This window comes from Colias philodice, chromosome 17 (assembly GCF_061535455.1).
Source record: "Colias philodice isolate Cphi_HAF_F1 chromosome 17, ilColPhil1 Martin Lab GWU primary, whole genome shotgun sequence".
Classification (NCBI taxonomy): Eukaryota; Metazoa; Arthropoda; class Insecta; order Lepidoptera; family Pieridae; genus Colias; species Colias philodice.
In genome coordinates this window covers 1,853,688-1,863,209 of record NC_143102.1, presented here as the reverse complement: position 1 = coordinate 1,863,209, position 9,522 = coordinate 1,853,688, and the positions used below count along the sequence as shown (strand labels likewise).

General features: G+C 33.3%; 1 protein-coding gene and 1 long non-coding RNA gene across 2 annotated transcripts in view; one reads left to right on the top strand and one right to left on the bottom strand.

Annotated features, from left to right (window-relative positions):
- LOC149480853 (leech-derived tryptase inhibitor C-like) overlaps window positions 1-9,522 on the bottom strand; it is a 242,428-nt gene that overhangs the window by 202,005 nt on the left and 30,901 nt on the right. The window lies entirely within an intron of this gene.
- Window positions 4,630-9,522, top strand: part of LOC149480844 (uncharacterized) — a 104,722-nt gene continuing 99,829 nt past the window's right edge. Inside the window, exon 1 of the long non-coding RNA XR_016316919.1 lies at window positions 4,630-4,838. This is a non-coding gene — a long non-coding RNA (uncharacterized LOC149480844). The remainder of the gene's footprint in view (window positions 4,839-9,522) is intronic.

The following is a 9,522-nucleotide window of genomic DNA, read 5'->3' as shown; positions in this document are numbered from 1 at the left end:
TATAATAAAAAAATAATTATCGAAATCGGTTCAGCCGTTCTCGAGTTATGCGCTTATCAACACATTTTGCGATTCATTTTTATATATAAGAAGATTAACCTACAATTAATAATACGTTCAAGTATTTCAAATTAAGAAAAGTACAATAAGTTGCTTCATTTGGCAACATGCAATATGCATCCATGTAGAGGTGTTATTTTTTTCATTTTGTATTATAAAGCATGAATCATGAATGAATAACTTATGAAGTATTGTTCAGTAATGTTCATGGGATTTGATAGAAATAGAATATCTATAGACACTACTCTGGGTGGATAGTCATTAGTCCCGTTATTGTTTAAGAAATGTTTGTATAAATATACTTTTATGTCTCTTCATCGTAAAATATATGTGATAACTAGCGGCTTCGCCCGTGGTACCTACATGTTTAAACTATCCTATCTCTCAAGTTGGATCGAACTGCACATGGTGTGCGAATTTTATTACAATCGGTTAAGTGGTTTAGGAGTCCAGGACAAACATTGTGACACGAGATTTATATATTATATTAAGATAATACTACTTTTTACATGGCTATCAGCTGATGTTTTTGTCAATTTCACCAAAGTAATGGTAAACATACATTTTATACGAGGACATACATAAATAGTATGGGCTTATTGAGTAAATCCTTCAACAACGAATCGAAATGACGGTAAGGGCGTTTGTCCACTACAAGGAATTTTACGGTCCGGCACTCCGATTTTTTACGGTCCGGTATGGCACGCAAATAATCTAAATACTAGCTTGTGCACTATACGTAATTTTACTGTCCGACATTTTACTTTTCCCTATTCCGGATGGTTTTTTGAGTTTACGAGTCGCTGTAGGTATAATTGTTTTCGAGTGCCCACTTGCTTGGATTTTACTCTTTTTATTGCATATGCCAATTGAAAGCAAGCTCTTGTTTTACTTTCTTTTAGCTGGCAATGAGATTTGAGAAGTCGGTATTGTTATTTTATATACATTGACCAAGCATTGACCTATAATTATTATCTAAGTAAGTGTTGGTAAGTTAAAGTTCCAGTGGGAATAGATTTAGCTCCTCGTCACCGATTAAAATAAATAAGTGAAACACGCATTTTAAATCTCTTACGGAACTTTACTTTTTATTATAACGAAGTATATATATTTCACCTTCTATATTTTTACTCGTTTCTTGTAAAATGCGAAAACAATCAATTATGATAGCATTATACCGCCATACTTCCTTGAACTGTACCGCACTGATCCGAGTAAAGACGGACAGGTGCACAAGCAATTCATCGGTTTTTTCATGCCAAACCGGACCGTAAAAAATCGGAATGCCGGACAGTAAAATTCCTTGTAGTGCACAAGCGCCCTAAGAGGGTCACGAGTTCACGACATGCTCGGGAATTTTTGGCATCAATAATGAGATTGCTTATGTTATTTTATGTGATTGGCAACTCCAATGCTTGTTGATAAGAATCCCGTGGTATCCAGTATTATATGAAAATTCATTACTGTATTTACTCAAATCAAAATTTATTATCCTACAAAATGCATAATGAATTAAAATGCTCTCTTACGGCTGTCAGTAGGTACATATACATAATAAACCTAAAAACAATATTTTTACATAGTTACCATTGCTAGAAAGTAGACAGTGCTTCAAGAAGCTAGTGGTGTATAGTTTCATTTTTATCCATAAAATTGTGGAAGCAAATGATGTCAAATAAAGTTCTTGGCAGTGGCGAGTTGTCCAAACTAGCTGTGTTATTTTATTCGTTGCTACAGCATAACAGACAAACAGACAGACATTCGCATTTAAAACATTGGTTTTAGATTATTACAATGGTCGTGGTATTTTATTTCTATACCCAGGTGTTGATAATAACTTTTTAAAGACTTCCACAACCTGACATCACCACTTAAACAATCCACTTAATAATTTCATACACATCGAAGAATCAATAAGCCCTAAAAAGTAGGGCATGATTAAAAATGTAATAAACTCGTGTATTCTGAACAGTTGTTTAATAATCAGCTGTAACCGATATTAAAGCTAAATATCACCTAGGACGTCCATCTATCTATAAAATTATAGAGCTTTGAAATTGTGTTTCAATTTCCATTTTCCTTTTAGTCATCCCTATATGCTTTCCGAATCGGTGGTAAATGTTAAAAATACTTATGTAATGACGATTCGAAAGTGCTACTAAAAGTAGTCTAATTGAATAAATAAATGTTTGAGTTTGAGTTTGAGTTTGAGTTTATATATTATCTATAGAAGACGTAATTGTTTATATGCTTAGCTAAATGGCTATTAATTTTAAGTGTATTCGTTGATTTTTGTGATGAAAACTGTGGAAAACGGGATGTTTCAGCCGTGGTGATGATATTTTAACCATGATTGGGTTATCAAATAAAAATTAGAAATTCTTTGTACCTACCTACTTGGTTATATCCTATTCCTATTACAGTATTTGATAGGTTAAAATGTCTACAAATAACAAGGTAAAGAAAAACACCGCGAATTGTATGGGAGAATCAAACAGTTTCGGGAATGTTTCATGCGAATAATTTCATGCGATTTTTAATGCAATTTATATGATTTTTTTATAATAATGAAAGCTCAGCTTTAATTCAAAATGTGTTTCAAATAGTTGTTATCAACGGTGGGTAATAACACAAAAACGAACTCAACAAATAATAAATTAGTTGCGTTGCGTTAGCTTTATCGCACTAATATCAATAATTACCGTGAAGTATGAAATTTACCTTCAAACACCCTTACGTTATTACAGTCTGAGTAACGACTACACAGGCTGATGCAAATCTATACTCATATTATAAAGGTGAAGAGTTTGATTGTTTGTTTGAACGCGCTAATATCAGTAACTACTTTATTATATATTTATGATTAGATTAGCCCATTTATCGAGAAAGGCTATAGGCTAAATAATATCATCACGCTAAGACCAACGGGAACGGAGCAATGCGGGTGAAACCGCGGTGCGCAGCTAGTAATACATATTTCAATTATTATAAACAAACTTAGAAAAGAAATAATGCTATTCGTATATTCAATAGATTTTCATAGACTCCGCTAGAAAACTTAGTCCAATTGCAATGATTCTACCATCATTAGTTGTTACGTGCTACTATTTGATAAAAATGCACATAAACAAAAGATTGTTTATCTTTGATATTCTTTGGAAAGATCCAAAGAATGCAACAAACTATACATCTTCACCACCCATCCCTTATCATTTATCAATCTAAATTTTTAATACTGTACTGAAGAGTTTGTTTGTTGAACGAGATAATCTCAGGAACTACCTACTAGTCCGATTTGAAAAATTCTTTCGGTGTTAGATAGCCCATTAATTGAGGAAGGCTATAGGGTATATATCATCACGCTAAGACCAACAGGAGTGGAGCAACACGGGTAAAACCGCAGGGCACAGCTATTAACTAAAATAACAATTACATTACATCTAAAATTCGCTAGACATCCCCAAATATCCATACAAATCGTGCCCTACAAACTTCTTATATATATTTAATCACAGATGATATAACACTATACTATCTATACTAAACCAAACCACACTGTGTGCTAAGCATTACGTCTTACAGCATGCACGTAACGACAGGTCAAGCACCCCTCGCGTGCGACCGCGGTCAAGGGAGTGGCCAAAATGTGCACCGAGAGACTTGTTTGGGTGTGAGACCAATACATCTGCAGACAGTACCGTACATTTTGTAGGAAAACATTTCAGGGGACGTATTTTTAACACGAAAACACATGTTAAAAAATTCAATAACTTTTCTTTTTTGTCTTTTTAATACTGACAAGAGTAGAGCACTATCTCACGCGCTTCGCTTATGAGGCGTGCAAGAAAAAGATTAATTATGTCACGTAATAAGCATGTTACGTAACACGAGTTCTCTTCAGAGACGGATTTATCTAAATTTGAATTAGGGCAATATTTTTTTCAATAAAAATCATTTGAGCGGAGCTGAGGCGAGAAAATCAAGGATAAAAAAAGAGTGCCGGCAAAAGTGAAAACTTGATTATTAACGTTGAGTTCTCTCCATCCGTCTTACGCTTTTTCGATAGGTCACGCGTCCTGACGCGAGTTTAAGATTTTATACCCATTACAGAAAAAGTGCTCAACGCCGCTAAAGAAGTTTTCACTTCAAAAATTTATGTTTGAACGAGGATTCGGAGTTCGAAGCCACATCTTTCAGCCTTCACCTGCTGCGCAATAGTTACTCGTAACTAGGCTCTGCAGTTTGAAAAATATTAGCTGTAAATAAAGCTGAAGAATTTGTTTGTTTGTTCACTCGCTTTTTGAGCTCAAGCAAATCTTCCGAATTATCAAATCGACAATTTTGTGATGTTGCATAGTCCAATTATTACTAGAGATGAAGACAAAGGAAAATAAATGATAGTTAAAAAAAACTAAAAAACACGCTTTATCAAATTAGTGTATTGTCATCGGTCCTCAATAAATCTACAAAGTTTGAACGAAATCTGGCCGTTTAAAGTGGGTCAAAATCGCGCCCAAAGAAGTCGGTTACAAACAAAAATACAGGTGAAGCTAATAAAAAGCGTGTAAAATAATAATAGTTTAAAAAAACTAAAAAACACGCTTTTTATAGAAACCGAACTAAAAAATGGAATAATTTTATCAAATTAGTGTATTGTCATCGGTCCTCAATAAATCTACAAAGTTTGAACGAAATCTGGCCGTTTAAAGTGGGTCAAAATCGCGCCCAAAGAAGTCGGTTACAAACAAACAAACATACAGGTGAAGCTAATATAAAGCGTGTAATAAAAAAATAGACGCTACGCGCTGCGACTGTAACACGGATTTTGAACATTATTTCATACTAATTTTTATTTTATCTAAGGTATCTTAGCAGAAAAAATATTCAAGTAACGTAATTTTCATATTGCAATTACATCGGAAATAAGGTCGCTACTTATAAATAAGCTACAGCAAATTACCATGACCTTAATACAGTTGAAATTGCTAAAGTTTCTTCGTGGTAAACATTCACTCATATGCTGCATTTATTATACGGTATCTTATTCGATCCTAAGACCCCCTCCTATCTTAAAGAAAATTTCAAGTTTCTCAACGAACATTCCTTAACTCTCCGTTCCTCTAACCTTTTAACCTTAAGTATTCCTTCCCACCGTTCTAATTTCTTTCACTCCTCCTTCACTGTCTCCGTCATTAACCTCTGGAATTCGTTACCCGAAGAAATAAGACGTGCTGAATCGATTTTTACTTTCAAAAATAAAGTTAAAAACTATTATAGTAAACTGTCGCAGGCCAATTGTTAACCCTCTTGTTTATTGTATATGCTTATATGTATGTATGTATATTTATGTATGTATATGTATGTATATATATATGTATGTGTCCTTATATATATATTATATACATTATATTATCTGTGCAAGTATATAATATTTATAATACAGGTATATATGTATGTATTTACTATGTAGTTATAGTATATAAATATTATTCTGATTCATGCACTTTTATTTATTATGCACCACCATGATTAAGTTAACTATTTTCCTCGACTTTTTTTGGGTTGCCTGGTAGAGATCGCTGCCAGCGATAAGGCCGCCTACTGTACATTGATTAATTTATTGTTAAGTTTATAAAATGTATCATATCTGGTGTACAATAAAGTATTTTTCATTCATTCATTCATTCATTAAATTGATTACAAGACTTCTACAACAAAATCGACGTCCTTATCAGTCCCACGCTATGTTTTATCAAAAAGAAATTATTATTGCCTGCATTATTTTGTATAAATGTATATTGCATGTATAAAGTATTCTTATAATTATTATGTAATCTACATCTAAACTGAAACAAATATCTATAATATAATTAAAAATGAATCGCAAAATGTGTTGGTAAGCGCATATTCGAGAACGGCTGAGCCGATTCTGTTAATTATTTTCATACAATATTCCTTGAAGTACGAGGATGGTTCTTGTGGAGACAAAACGTAAACATGGACCACGAGCGAAGCCGGGGCAGACCGCTAGTATTGAATAAAACAGTCTTTTCCCTAAGCATTATGTGTGACGTATATTTGCTGTATTTTACCTTTTTTTTAAGTGAGGAAATCTTCCAAAGATACTCACGGCACCCGGGGAAGGAGCCGTGGGTTATGTCGGATTCTTACCGACTAAAACCCCACTGTCTTCCGTCGTGATGGGGAAATGGGTATTGGTTGGAATTCTACCTAGATGAACTTTATCATACCTTGTCTTTTTTTTCATTTCTTTCACTCACGCTAAACATGGCCAACTTGGTTATGGTCAAATAAGCCCATAATAATATAGGCTTTAAGTAACATAAGGTTCTGATTCTTAGTATCAAATAAAACTTTTATAACTTTAAATTTCAAACAATTCCCACAAACCAGGTCATGTCACGGTACTAAACATCCATATTTAAGAACGCTTATAAACCAATAAATGTCGTTAAATTAAACAGTAAGCCAGCAGTTGCAAATCACGGGAGTTATTACAAAGGGAAAGATACGGATCGGCATTATATTGTGTAGTTCAGTGACCTATATTGTACCGTAAATAATGCCTTAACGCGGGAACGGAATGGGGATGATTAGAGCCTAGAGGGCTATAAATTCGTGGTTACTCTATGGTTTGTTAAGTCTGTGTTATTTACGGGGTTTCAAAATTATCTACATTGTTGTGCTTTTATTTTTTAATGCGCAGTAAGGTAATAGGAACAGATTATAATAATTAAAGATACCTAACTCCTCATAGTTTTTATAGCTAATATTAAAAAAAATAAAAAAATATAGCTATATACAGGGTGTCCCAAGAAGTATAGATGAACCGAAGCCAGGACCTAGAGACCTATTTTGTAATAAAAATTAATATGTAAGTGAAATTATTTAAGCTGTGCTATTTAGTATAGAGAGGCATAATTAAATGAAATCTCTACCTAAAGCTGTTCAATTGTAAATTGTAACTTGTAAGTTGTGTAGAAAATAACAAAACTGCAATAATGAATACTGTTGATCTGCTCAACAATAATGGATAATGGATTTTTTTCTAAACGATATCATACTGAAATATCTTAGACCAATCCTCCAGCAATTCTTAAATTGGCGCCAAATGGTTACGTTAATAATATTTGTTTGGTCTACAAAGTTGCTAGGCTAGTACAGCTTATCACTTCTCAGTAATGAGTTATTACTGTTTATATACACATGCTTCAGCGAATTGAGATGCAATGGCGTTCATAGAATTGTTTTAAAACAATCAACACGCATTCACTAGCTAATTCAGCTTCAATTATTATAATAATATGCGCAGTTTTGAATATAGCGCCATCTATGAAAAATGTGCAGAACTACAAGGACATTAAATTTTCAGTAAACACTGAATATTTCATGTCCATTGTAATTCAATAAAGAAATATATACTTGTTTTCTCCTAATATTTACACCGTACTAAACGTTAAATAAAGTTGAATTACAGCTTACCAAAATAATACTTCCAAATATGTATTTAAAGCGTCACAATTAAAATAGAGTCTGTTACTTTTGAAACCACTTATTTTTTCGTTCGTTAAAAAATTATTAAACTCTATAAAATTCTTAAACCAGTCCGTGTCATAAAGCAACTGTCAATTTTGGAATATTTTTGGGAATTGCCATTACTTTTTCTATTTTGTGCCAGTAAACTCTATTTATTGAAATATTTCTAACAAAAATAGGTTTTAATATTAGTTTTAATCTAAGGTTTTAACTAAGCTTCTTGGTTTTAGCTACAGTTTTATCTGTTATCTCTACTGGTTAGTGCTTACCCATCAAATAATGTACTGCAAAGAGTTATGTATATATTATTATCTATCTTTATAAATGTAGGTACTGTCTGGTAATCTAGTCAAGAGCCTAGTGGTATGAAATATTATACCAATTTAACGAGCTATTCTGAAACTACCGTATATTATGTAAAAAAATATAAAACTTCGGCTTAATCGTTTCGGAAGGATTTAGGTAGAGTCACAGATAAGCATTTTATTTATGTACTTATATGTTCTAATATACATACTTTATTACAATATACTCTTCTCTGTGAGAAAGTATATGGGCTGATGATGATGCTATTATATTCTTCATAATAGAAAAAATACATGTAGGTACATAATATATTAGAATTTAAGAAGGCCAGAATTGTGCTAAGAAGGCCAGAATTGTGCCTGTCTATAAGAAAGGCGACACCGACAATGTGCGAAACTATCGACCTATCTCTATTTTATCTTGCTTAGCCAAGTTGTTTGAGTCTCTCTTATGTCCTATAATTACCAGCCACACGTCCTGCTTCATTAACTCAAATCAACATGGGTTCCTTAAGGGACGATCTGTGGAAACTAATCTGGTTGAGTATATCTCACATATATCTAGAGAGATAGATAAAGGTAATGAGGTCCACAGTGTTTACACTGACTTCTCGAGTGCATTCGATAGAGTTAACCACGACCTCCTATTGCTTAAACTCGAATCATATGGAATATTTGGTTCTCTGTTATGTTGGTTTGGTTCTTACCTAAAAAATAGAATACAGATCGTTACTGTAAAAGGATATGAGTCTCATCCTTATACCTCATCCTCCGGAGTTCCACAGGGTTCTCATTTAGGACCGATATTGTTCAGCTTGTACATTAACGACATTAGTCGTGTTATCTACCACTGTAGCTTCTCTATATTCGCCGATGACCTCAAGATATTTAAAACGATCAAATCTCAACATGACGTCTCATTAATGCAATCAGATTTGGATAGAATTGTAGAGTGGTGCATTGACAATAATATGGTTCTGAATGCTGAGAAATGTTTCTTAATTATGTTAACCCGGAGAAAGATACGTACATCAGCAATTTATACTATAAACAAAGATATTGTGTGTGAATGTAATGAAATCCGTGACTTAGGGGTTCTTATTGATAGTGAATTAAAATTTTGTTCTCATGTTAATACAGTTGTAAAAAAATCGTCACAAATGTTAGGCTTTTTAAAAAGAAATACCAAATCATTTAGTGTAAAAACGAAACTGTCTCTTTTTAATTCATTAGTACGATCCCAACTAGAATACGCCAGTGTGGTTTGGAGTCCCCTCTATTCAGTGCACTCTCAACGTATTGAAAATATTCAACGTAAGTTCACCCGGCACATTGCGTTTATCTCTCAAGGTATATCTCATAGAAATCCTTACGACACCCGATTAGCGTTCTTCAATATGATATCTCTTCGTAATCGTAGGCAACAAAGGGATATCTTGTTTTTATACAAAATAATTAGAGGTATTATTGTATGTCCACAAATATTAGAGCAAATTAGGTTTACAGTGCCTAGTAAAATACCCCGGCTTCCCATATCTAGAGTTTTTGATATCCCGCTGTATCGAAACAATGTTGGTAAAAACTCGCCAATAAATAGAAT